A 13,150-nucleotide genomic window follows, 5' to 3' on the forward strand; every position below is an offset into this window, starting at 1 on the left:
ACAGGATGGTAATAGCTGGCTCCAAAGAGCGTGAGCTTTTGGGTCGGATACTTGTCCAGTTCAGCTGCATTTTTAGCAGCAAGGTCTTAGGCAAGTTGGTTATCGTGGAACATGTAGAACAATACCTGTAAAATAGATTTAGCCCAGCATTTGGCACAGAGTAAGCATTTAACGTGTCTTATCTATTAGTAATACACGAAATTTTAGAGTATTGACTTTTAAAAAACACTCACGTATATCCTTCCAGCTTTTTTCTACATGTAAACACTTTAAGTGTTAAATTTGTACCTCTGGTTTTTTGTTTTTTTTTAAGGCTTATTTATTTAGTTAGTTATTCGACAGACATCACAAGTAGGCAGAGGCAGGCAGAGAGGAAGAAGCAGGCTCTCCGCCGAGCAGAGAGCCCCATGCGGGGCTCGATCCCAGGACCACAACCCAAACCGAAGGCGGAGGCTTTAACCCACTGAGCCACCCAGGCGCCCCTGTACCTCTGTTCTTAAGTTGCTTTTCTCATTGTATACAGTATCATGGATGTTTTTCCAAGTTTTCCATGGTAAATACAGATCAACATCATAATTTTTAGTAAGTGCGTAGTATTTATTGTGTAATGTTATTTCACAACACTTGTGTGGCCTGGCTGGCTGGGTTGGTAGAGCATTCAACCCCTGCTCTCAGGGTTTTAAATTGGAGCCCCACCTTGGTGTAGAGATTACTTAAAATAAAATTTTTTTTTTTAAATTACATGACACTTTAGTAAACACCTTTGTACATTTTTACTGAGTTGCCCCATTAAAGAAATAGGATTTCATTGCTTAAAAAAAGAAAAGGTAGAGCATTTAACCTGTTAGAAGTTGTAGATTTGAATTCTAGCTCTGAAATGTGGTAATTGTGATCTGGGAAAAGCTGCTACACTTTCTAAGCCTCAATGTTCTTATTTATTAAATGAAGATAAAAATACTTATACTTACTGTATATTTTGCATTTGAAGATTAGATTATGTTGTATCTGAAAGTGCCCTGTAAATTGAAAAATTACACAAATTGTCAGATTTTATTGGTGTAAAAGAGAAGGCCAATCCAGCTTAGGGAACAGCAGTCATAAAGGCTTGAGGAGTGAGAATATATGTGAGTGATTCAATTTATTTATTTAACAGAGAGAGAGCACAGGCAGAGGAAGAGGGAGAATCAGACTCCCCACTGAGCAGGGAGCCTGACGCAGGGCACAGAGTGTGATCCCAGAATCCTGAGATCATGACCCGAGCCCAAGGCAGACGCTTAACCCTTTGAGCCACCCAGTCACCTCGAGAATATGTGTGTTTTCCAAGGTCAGTGTAATAATTTAAGAAGTCCCTTTCAGTGACACCTGGGCAGCTCAGTTGGTTAAAGGTCTGCCTTTGCCTAAGGTCATGATCCCAGGCTCCTGGGATGAGTCTGACACTGGGCTCCTTGCTCAGCAGGGAGCCTGCCTCTCCCTCTGCTTGCCGCTCTGCCTGCTTGTGCGCTGTCTTTCTCTCTCTCTCTGACCAATAAATAAATAGTATCTTTTAAAAAATTTTTAAAAAGAAGTCCTTTTCTAATAAACAAGCCTCATACATCTATTCAAGGTTTTTACTGTTTACTATTTAAGAAGTAATTATTATTTTTATTTATTTTGAACAATTTACAAAAGGATATAGAGTGAAAAGGATAGAGTAAGAAGTAAGCTTTCCTTCCCTGTCCCCCTACATCCCCTTCCCAAAGACAACAAATTTTACCAGTTTCTTACATATCCTTTCAGAGATACTTTATATATTTACAAAAAGGTGTATATACAATGTGTAAAGTAATTTTAATATTAAAACATAGCACACAAACCATTCCCTTGGGAGGAAAAGAGACATAGTATCGGCTTCATGGCCTAGAGCTCATGCCTTTGGAAAGTTAGCTTAGAGGTTGAAACATCTTGGACAGAAAACAGGTAGTTATTGGGCAGAATAACCCATCCAACTCTTGATCTTGGGGTAGTGAATTTGGGCCCGATCTTGGGTGTAGAGACTGCTTAAAAAAAAAAAAAAAGAAGGAATGAACCAAATTTGGCATATCTATATATGGAATCTGATTTGCCAATAAAAAGGAATGAACTAGATACAAGCTACAACGTGGGTGAACTTGAAAGCATTACACCAAGAAGGCGACACAAAAGCCACATATTGAATGATTCTATTTATAGAGATAACCAGTTAAGTGAGCCTATAGAGAGAAAGGTTTGATTACTGTTTGCCACGGCCTGGGGTGTGGGGAGGGAAATGACTGCAACTGGATGTGTGGTTTCTTTTGGGGGTGATGAAAATATTGGGAATTAGTGGTGATGGTTGCACAACTGTGAATATACTAAAAACCACTGAGTTGTATACTTTAAAATAGTCCATTTTAGGGACACCAGGGTGGCTCAGTCGATTAAGCGGCTGCCTTCGGCTCAGGTCATGATCCCAGGGTCCTGGGATCCAGTCCCACATCCTCGCACCGGGCTCCTTACTCAGCCAGGAGCCTGCTTCTCTCTCTGCCTCCGCCTGCTTGTGCTCTCTCTCTCTCTGACAAATAAGTAAATAAAATCCATAAATAGTCCATTTTATGGTATGCTTATTATGTCCTAATATAGCTGTTATTAAAAACAACAACAGGAGCACCTGGGTGGCTCAGTGGGTTAAGCCTCTGCCCTCGGCTCAGGTCATGATCTCAGGGTCCTGGGATCGAGCCCCGCATCAGGCTCTCTGCTCAGCAGGGAGCCTGCTTCCCCCTCTCTCTGCCTGCCTCTCTCCCTACTTGTGATCTCTGTCTGTCAAATAAATAAATAAAATCTTAAAAAACAAACAAACAACAACAACAGAAGCTGCTAGTTTGAAATTGAATAGGGAAAAGAAATTGCTTAGGTGATTAAAAAAAAATCTTTGAAGGTCAGATGAGGGCCAAATACTATGGCAGCTGTATAGCAGAAATATCATGTGGCCCTGGATCCAAAAAGATGGCTTAAGGATCCACACCGGAAGGGCAGGGAGGGGTTGGTGAGGGTCGAGAGTCATTAGCATGTTTTGACTGAATCCACTTTAAGCCTTATGACAATCTCAAGAGGTAATCATTATCAAGAGTGACATTCAAAATATTTAACTGTTAATATTTAACAGGATGGTAGGAAAATTAAATTTCTGTCCGTTTTCTCTCCTTTACACTCCCAGATCTTACATAGTATAGTATTTGGAGAGTACTTTCCAGTCTCCGGCCCACATTGGTTACCACTGAAATTCCCATGGTTGAAGCCACACAGATCCTTGAAATGCAGGGACTCTGTTTCCCAGAGATTGGGAATCCCTGCTGTGTTTGGGAGCCTCAGTGTTTAAAGGGCTAGCTTTTTTTTTTTAAGATTTTATTTATTTATTTATTTGACAGGGAGGGACACAGAGAGAGAGGGAACACAAGCAGGGGGAGTGGGAGAGGAAGAAGCAGGCTTCCTGCCCAATGCAGGGCTCGATATCAGGACCCCAGGATCTGACCTGAGCTGAAGGCAGATGCTTAACGACTGAGCCACCCAGGCACCCCAAAGGTCTAGCCTTCCTAAGCAGATCAAAGATCTTGGCACCTGTTCCGGGCACTGGGAAGGGATTGAGGACATACCTGCTTATGCCCTTCCCAGCCTCCAGTTTTAAATAAAGACACCCCCTCCCCTTTTACCTCTTAGACATCTAGCGTAATTTCTTCAGTGAGCTCAGACTTTAACAATGGACAGGAAAAGGCAGGGTCTTCAAGTAGCTTCAGCTTTCCATTCTTTAGATATCCCGGGACAACAGAATACAAATGGCCTGGCTACCTGTTTAGAAGGGTTAATGGGGGAAATGTGGGGTATTAGTATCTCCATAAATTATCCTGCCATTATCAATAAAATCTTTTGGAAAAAAATCAAACCTTATCTTGTTGGCTTTAAGAGTCAAAAAAATTTGTTCACACCCTAGGTCAGTTATAGCCCGGGAGCTTAAGGGCTCAAAGTGCTAACTGAAAAAAAATTTGGCGGCAGTGGGTGTCCCAGTACTCTGAATATCTTGTGTGGTTCCTAGGGCATTGCAAAAAAGGGGGTGATAGAGGAATAAAGGATAATGACCTGGTGTCCTTCAGTCCTATAAAGGAAAAAAATGAATTTCAAAGTGTTCTAAGTAGTGAGATTCTACTGCTAAGAAGTAACAAAATGAGGGGAAATGTACAAGTTGGTTTAAAAAGAGCCATGGAGGGGCGCCTGGGTGGCTCAGTGGGTTAAAGCCTCTGCCTTTGGCTCAGGTCATGATCCAGGGTCCTGGAATCGAGCCCCGCATTGGGCTCTCTGCTCAGCAGGGAGCCTGCTTCCCTTCCTCTCTCTCTGCCTGCCTCTCTGCCTACTTGTGATCTCTGTCTGTCAAATAAAGAAATAAAATCTTCAGAAAAAAAAAAAAAAAAGAGCCATGGAAAAGAAAAAAAAAAAGACAAAAAAAGAAAAAGAGCCATGGATTGTGGCCATTGCTGCTATGAACACTGGGATACAGATGGCCCTACTTTTCACTACATCTGTATCTTTGGGATAAATGCCCAGTAGTGCAATTGCAGGGTCATAGGGTAGCTCTCTTTTTTAATTTCTTAAGGAATCACCAAACTGTGGAAAGAGCCAAAATGCCCTTCAACAGACAAATGGATAAAGAAGATGTGGACCCTATATACAATGGAATATTACATCTCCATCAGAAAGGATGAATACCCAACTTTTGTATCAACATGGACGGGACTGGAGGAGATTATGCTGAGTGAAATAAATCGAGCAGAGAAAGTCAATTATCATATGGTTTCACTTACTTGTGGAGCATAAGAAATAACATAGAGGGCATTAGGAGAAGGAAAGGAAAAGTGAGTTGGGGGAAATCAGAGGGGGAGACAAACCATGAGAGACTGTGGACTCTGAGAAACAAACTGAGGGTTTGGGAAGGGAGGGGGGTAGGGGGATGGGTGTGCCTGGTGGTGGGTATTAAGAAGGGCACATATTGCATAGAGTACTGGGTGTGGCGCATAAACAATGAATTCTGGAACACTGAAAAAATAAAATTAAATTTAAAAAAAAGAGCCATGGAGACAAATTACATGATTTTCTGTAGGCACAGAGCAAATAGAGAAAAATCTATGGAATTGGATAGAGAAGGCCAATTGATTTTAATTTTAGTTAATAAGAGGAATCTTAGGGGAAAAAATCAGAAATACGTATTTTAAGAAACAAATAGGATGTCGTACTCTATTTAAAAGTCTGCCACTAGGAGGAGACAAATGAATTAAAAATTGTTTAATTGGCTCTTCCTCTAGAACACGTTTTCTAAATTGAGAAGAGCCTGTAGGAAAAACATAATTAGTAGCGGAATTCTAGTAAAAAAAAAAAAAAAAGCCTTTAGTGCAGAGTGAGGAGCTGAGGGGCAGAGGATTAGTATTAACATTTGTCTTAAAAATTAACAGGGTGCCTGGCTGGTTCTGTCAGTGGAACATGCGACTCTCCATCTAGGGGTTGTAAATTCAGTCCCTGTGTTGGGTATGGGGATTATTTAAAAATAAAACCTTAGGGGCGCCTGGGTGGTTCAGTGGGTTAAGCCTCTGCCTTCAGCTCCGGTCATGGTCTCAGGGTCCTGGGATCAAGCCCGCATCGGGCTCTCTGCTCAGCAGGGAGCCTGCTTCCTCCTCTCTCTCTGCCTGCCTCTCTGCCTACTTGTGATCTCTCTTTCTGTCAAATAAATAAATAAAATCTTAAAAAATAAAATAAAATAAAAATAAAAATAAAACCTTAAAAAAGAACAATTTACTATTAAATAATAGTTCATATTCCATTAAGTTCTTCTTTTTTTAATGTATATTTTACACTTTTTAGATCTGAAAACTAAATGCTAGACCAGTGGTCCCCAGCTGCATCAGAATCACCTGGTGGGCTTATTAAAATGCAGATTGCCAGCCCCACACCCAGAATTCCTGATTCAGCCAGTCTGATGTAGGACAGAACAGAATATATGCATTTCTAACAAGTTCCCAGATGACACTGGTTCTTCTGGTCTGGGGAACACACTTTGAGAACCAGTGCTCTAGATGACTATGGAAGTAAATCATTTGCCAATAGTCAGAGTTAATGAAATATTGAGAACATACTAAAATATTTCAATTTGCAAAAAAAGTAACTTAGTATCAGAAATAAGATATGAAGGATCGTTTTTGGAGGGGTTTGAATTCAGAAGAAAGCAGTTTGTACTTTAATTTAGTAGCGGTGTGGCACTTCGGGAAACTCTTGGAATGTGCTGTAGACGGTGGTGAAATGAAACACACTGAAGGCAGACAGGGGTCCTCCTCAAACCAACACACAGGTAGCCCCCGTGAAGGTCCTGACCAACCCAAGATGTTCCCAAAGCCTCCATTTGGCTCCCTGACAAATAACTAAAATTTTCCTTTAATGTGAACATAAAAATAGATGGAAAAATAAAATAAAAATAGATGAAAAAGGTTGCAAAATCTGCCTAACTTTTTTTTTTTAACGTTGTATTTATTTATTTGACACAGAGACAGTAAGAGCAGGAACACAAGCAGGGGGAGCGAGAGAGAGAAGCAGGCTCCCCACCCAGCAGGGAGCCCGATGCAGGGCTTGATTCCAGGACCCTGGGATCAAGATCCAAGGGGAAAGCAGATGCCCAATGCCCTGAGCCACCCAGGTGTCCCCAAATCTGCCTAACTTTTTAAAGATAACAGGAGCCTACCAAGAATTTTCTCCAAAGTGGGGAGAGGAAAATTTAAAAGCTTCTAAGGAGTACAGGCCCTAAGGTTGATCCTCACCCTTTATATTTTCTCTGCTGTTAGCAGCACTTTTTGGAAAAATCTGAGAAATGCTGGTGTAGGGAAAGGGCAAGAGGTCATGATGGAAATGAAATATCAGCGTGGGAAAACAAGCATTTAAATATTTCTGACTTAGGGTGTCTGGGTGACTCAGTCAGTTAAGTGTGTGCCTTCCACGCAGGTCATGTCTCGGGGTCCTGGGATCAAGCCCTGCATCCAGCTCAACCGGGAGCCTGCTTCTTCCTCTCCCTCCGCCTGCTGCTCTCCATGCTTGTGCTCTCACTCTCTCTGTCAGATAAATAACTAAAATCTTTCTAAATAAGTAAATATAAGTTATAAGAACACAAAGTTTAAAGATGTTACAGTGTTTAGGTTAATGAAATGGGCAAAGGGAGCCAATGGACACAGCCTCTGAGGTCTCTCAGGGGGAAGGTAATCAGGCATGTGGGAGTGCGGTGCTTGGAACAGAAAGCTTTTCTGTAGCTATTCGGGTACTGGGAGATGAGACCCTGGATGGGGGCAGGGACAGAGGAAGGGAAAGGGGGTCGGAGTCCTTCCAGGTTAAAAGCAGTAGGACCCAGGAGACTGTCTAAATGAAAAGGCCAGTTAAGAGAAGGAAGTTTTAAAAAATCTCCATATATGAGCCTGAGAGTTAGTTTGGAAGTATGGTGTCTGGTGTCCGTGAGTGACATGAGATAGAGCCCCAGCTGCTCTGTCCAAATAGAAAAAAAGGGTGACTAACCAGGCCCGAGGTTCCCTGGACCCATGTAGTCAGCCCGACTGGGGATTCTGTTACCAATGCACATTCTCGGGCCCTACCCCAAACAGCTAAATCAGAAAGGCTGGGACTGACGCTCACCGCTTGCTGGTTTCACAAGTCCCGGGGGGATTGTGACGCCCACTGAACTTGAACTCCCAGCGAGGCTAGTCACGTTTCCTTTTTCCTTGCAAGCATTTGAAGTGAGATACACGGAGAAAATCAGTCTGTTGATTATGGGGAGAGGAGCTGAAGTCGGTTATAGAAAGAGTATGAGTAAGCTGGAATTATGAGTAAGCAGAAACTATAACTAAATGAGGTAGTCGGTGGGTAGTCATAGAGACAGAGGAGGGATGGTGACACCCTGGGGCTGGGGAATACTACATGCTTGCTGCGGCCAAGAGTGACAAGTCAGCCTAGGCCCTGGATATGCATGGAGTTTGTCCAGTTCCCTGTTGATTTTCCTTCCCAATTGAAGCCCAATCCTATTGCTATTCTTAGGTTCCTACGGTATTATCTCCTTTATAGTCACGTGTGTCCTTAAAATAGCGGGACTTCCCATCACTTGAGGTGACCTGAGTGGATCTGCGTTCCTCAAACGTGAAAAGCTGATAGAGCTCCAGAGAACACGGAGCAAAAGTTTAAATTAATGAAAAGAGCTCATTAAAAAAATTATATATATATATACTTTTTTAAAATTCTTTTTTAAAAATAAAATTTACCGTGTGAACTATTTTTCAGTGAATGCTTCAGTGGTCACTCACATTCACATTGTCAGGCAACCGATGTCCAGAACTTTTGGTTTTACTATTCTTACTCTTTTTTTTTTTATTTTTTATTTTTATTTAAGTCATCTCTCTCCCTGACGGGCGCTCAAACTCACGACCCTGAGATCAAGAGTTGCATGCCTTTCTCACTGAGCCAGCCTGGCGCCCCTACTATTCTTATTCTTCTTATTCTTACCTCCTTATTCAGACAATCACTCTAAAAAATTACTATTAGATTTTTAACTGGAATGTCTTTTGATCTGTCCTCTCATTTCCCTCAGGTATTTTTCCTAATCCACATCTCAACTTCCCACCCTTAGATTTCAGTATTTTCCAGGTATGGTATCTTTATCTTTTCCTTTCTCTAATTTTATATTTCACATTTTTCATATAGATTTTCAAGTAATAATAATCAAGCAATTCAGGTAGAGTTATAAACAATAAAGATTCCATGGGCATCTGGGTGGCTCAGTGGGTTAAAGCCTCTGCCTTCAGCTCAGGTCATGATCTCAGGGTCCTGGGATTGAGCCCCGTGTCGGGCTCTCTGCTGAGCGGGGAGCCTGCTTCCCCCTCTCTCCCTCTGCCTGCCTCTCTGCCTACTTGTGATCTCTGTCTGTCTGTCAGATAAATAAATAAAATCTTTAAAAACAAAACAATAAAGATTCCAGAAACTGTTGGCAAATGAAGCAGCAGCCAAAGCTGGCTAGTCAGTGCTTTATTTATTTATTTATTTATTTAAAGATTTTATTTATTTATTTGACAGACAGAGATCACAAGCAGGCAGAGAGGCAGGCAGAGAGCGGGGGAAGCAGGCTCCCCTCTGAGCAGAGAGCCCGATGCGGGGCTTGATCCCATGACACTGGGATCATGACCCGAGCCGAAGGCAGAAACTTTAACCCACTGAGCCACCCAGGCGCCCCTAGTCAGTGCTTTAGGTGGGACCCCACTCTGCGTCCTGGATCCTTGACCTCTCTCATCTGGTAAGACAGGGGTTGGATTAGAATAGATAATCTCTACATTTTTTCCATCCATGACATTACCTATACCATTATATTTTGCTTTATCATCTTTTTAAAAAATTTCTTTTAGAGGGGGGTTGGAGGGGAGGGAACAAACAGAGGGAGAGAGAATCTTAAGTAGGCCCCCTGCTGGGCATGGAGCCCAACGTGGAGCTCGATTGATCTCACCATCCTGAAATCAAGAGTTGGATGCTTATCGGACTGAGCCACCCTGGTGCCCGCTTCCTTTATCATCTTGATGGCATTTCCCTTCAGTCTATTCACAAAATATTACTTATTTAAGTAGCTTGGTCTTGTAGAATTAATGTTTTACTATCAATACATTTCAAGAAAGGAAGCCAGAGTTCTGAGAACAAGACTATCATACTAAGGGTGTTACAAATGTTTTCATTTGTTACGACAGTGACAGCTGGGTTTGTATCAGAATGTACCAAACCTTATCAAACTTCACACTCTTCCTTTCCACCCACCAACTCACCCTTTTGTTCCAACCAAACCAATCTGTTGAAACTCTACATCCTGCCTTTCTTTTTTTTTCTTTTTGCCACAGGGCCTTTGCTAATGTCTTTACCCCTGCCAGGCTGACCTTCACTCCTCTCTCTCCAAGGAACTTGTCCTGACTTGCTGACTCTAATCTTACATTCACTCATTAAGCCCACATTTACCGAGCATTCAACGTTTGCTAGGCCCTCCTTCATTTCCCACGAATTTCTGTAGGCAACTGTTAAATTTAATTAAACAAGGAACCCATCAGATTGAGGTGGCTGTAATGAACCCACAAAAAGCAAACCAAAAAGCTAAGCCTGTAAATGCCTCAAGTTTACAAAGTTGGAACCAAGGACAAGGAAGTACAAAGAGCCAATGAGGCTTTAAGCCAGGCGTCCCCCCCCCCCCCCACAGATTTTAGAATTACAGCTGACCCTTGAACGACACTGAATGAACTACATGGGTCTACTTATATGCCTGTGGTGTTTTTCAGTAAATACAGTGCTGTGTTTTCTCTTCCTTAAGACGTTCTTAGTAATATTTTCTGTAGTTTACTTATTGTAAGAACATAGTAGCTAATATGTATAACACGTGTCATATACATGTAATATATGTAACATGTATTACATATGCAGTATATAATACACGTAACATACAAGAGATGTCTTAATCCACTGTTTATGTTATTAATAAGGCTTCCTGTCAACAGTGGGCTATTAGTCATTATGTTTGGGGGGAGTCAAAAGTTATAGGCACATTTTTGGCTGTAGAGGGTGGGAGCTGGCAACCTAAGTCCTGTTTCGTTCAAGGGTCAACTGTAATACGGTTCTGAGTTTACCGCGGGTACTGAGTAAACGTTTCTTGTGTGGATGAACAGATTACAAAGAGAAATATTCTCCCTCAGAAGAAAGAATCTTCTCTCCCGGTGCCAGCAATGGCGCCCCTCAGGTTGAAGACCCTGCGCAGATCCCACCGCCCAGGCGTCAGCAAGAAGTGTTCCCATTCCAGGAGCTGCTCCCTGGGCACACTCAGCCGCGCTGGTGTAGGTTTAAGCACTTTCTGAAGCCGTCAGTGCCTCCCGTGGACGCACATCTGCTGGAAAAGATTTTCTGTCCGGGGCGCCTGGGTGGCTCAGTGGGTTAAAGCCTCTGCCTTCGGCTCAGGTCATGATCTCGGGGTCCTGGGATCGGGCCCCGCGTCGGGCTCTCTGCTCGGCAGGGGGCCTGCTTCCTCCTCTCTCTCTGCCTGCCTCTCTGCCTACTTGTGATCTTTCCTCTGTCAAATAAATAAATAAAATTATATATATATATATATATATATAAAAGATTTTCTGTCCAAGCAGAGTCCTCCCGGGGTTCGAGTGGGAGCTCAAAGCCCTGCTCCAGATGGGAGAGCCCAACTCCATCCCTGGAAACAGGTGGGGAGACTGTCTAGGAACCTGTTACCAAAACAGTATGATTTTTGTGATTAGGATCAGTCAGATCTGTAGGATTTTTGTGATGGGGGGGGTCAGTCTGGGTCAGGAGTCTTACCCTCAGAGGCCCCGTCTGAACTCTGCCTTTCTTCCTGTGGTTAAGGGAAACCAGTATTGTTGGCGGCCTACCCACCTTTCCCCTGCATAGACGGCGGTGTAAAGATTCAAATGTGAGTCAGACTTGTACCCCTGAAACAAGTAGTACATTATATGTTAATAATTATAAAAAATAAAAAATTTTAGGGGCGCCTGGATGGCTCAGTGGGTTAAAGCCTCTGCCCGAATTCGGCTTAGGTCATGATTCCAGGGTCCTGGGACCGAGCCTCACATCGTCGGACTCTGCTCAGCAGGGAGCCTGCTTCCCCCCTCTCCCTCTGCCTGCCTCTCTGCCTACTTGCGATCTCTGTCAAATAAATAAATGAAACCTTTAAAAAAATAAAAAAATAAATTTTTAAAAGTTTAAAACGGGAGTTATAATAAAAAATAAACTTTAAAAAATATATATATATAGATATATATGTATATATAGATATATACATATCTATATAGATATATACATAGATGTAGATTAGTATTAGTATTAGTATTAGTATTAGATTAGTATTGTCAAGAAAGGCCACCTTGCTTTGCATGCTCCAAGAAGGGAAAGAGCTAGGAATTAACGGATGGTTGGGTCTGCTTTTTCATAGTGTTTTGCATTAGGTGGGTGTGGCTAGGATCTTTAATGTTCCAGGGAGCTTTGTAGATAAGGAAGAACTTTACTGTTTATTCTTTTATTAATGCTAATTTTGAAAAAAAAAAAAAGAAAAGAAATGTTATGTTGATAAAAGAAAAGAAATGTTATGTTGATATTAAACAAGCTTTTAACTACCCCCCCACTCCACCCCATCCCACCCCATCCCCAGTGCCAAAAAAGAATCTTTCCTTAAGTCGGTATTTCTCAGTGTGATACTGGCCCCCCTATGTGAGAGTCACTTGGGATGCTTGTTAAAAAAATACGAGGTCGGGGTGCCTGGGTGGCTCAGTGGGCTAAGCCTCTGCGTTCAGCTCAGGTCATGATCTCAGGGTCCTGGGATCAAGCCCTACACTGGGTTCTCTGCTCAGCAGGGAGCCTGCGTCGCCCTCTCTCTCTGCCTACCTCTCTGCCTACTTGTGATCTCTCTCTCTCTCTCTCTGTCAAATAAATAAATAAATAAATCTTTTTAAAAAAATGAGTTCTTCAGCCACTGCAGTCAGAATCTTGCGGGAGTGCTGTTGGCCGGGTGGGTGTGAGGACCACAAATACGTACTTTAAACAAGTGCCTCAGATGGTTCTGATGCTCCCTTAATTTTGAGGACCCTTACCCTAAGTACAACGTAGAATTAACAGATAAAGCTCATGAAGGTAACTGCTCAGCTGTTAAGAGCAGGACCTAGGAGCCAGATTGCCTGTGTTCCTCAAACTCTACCACTTACTAAATCTGTGTTCTACACATGCTATTTAACTGCCCCGTGCCTCAGTTTCCCCATCTACAAAATGGGAAGAACCTCATCACTATCTTGTAAAGTTGTGAGGATTAAATGAGTCAATATCCGTAAGCTGCTTGGGACAGAGTCTGACAGTATAAACGCTGCGTTTGTGTTGGCCATTATCGGAATTATAAGTATCCACTTTCCAACAACTGGTACGTTTCTGTGTAAAGCCTGTTGTATTGTAGAAAACCTAATTCACAGAGCTTTTCCTTTCTTTCTCCTCTTCTCTTTTAGAAAAGTAGACACTTCAAACCAGAATATTGCCTTATTGCCAGGTAAAGCTGTACAAA

Source organism: Martes martes (assembly GCF_963455335.1).
Source record: "Martes martes genome assembly, chromosome: 6".
Classification (NCBI taxonomy): Eukaryota; Metazoa; Chordata; class Mammalia; order Carnivora; family Mustelidae; genus Martes; species Martes martes.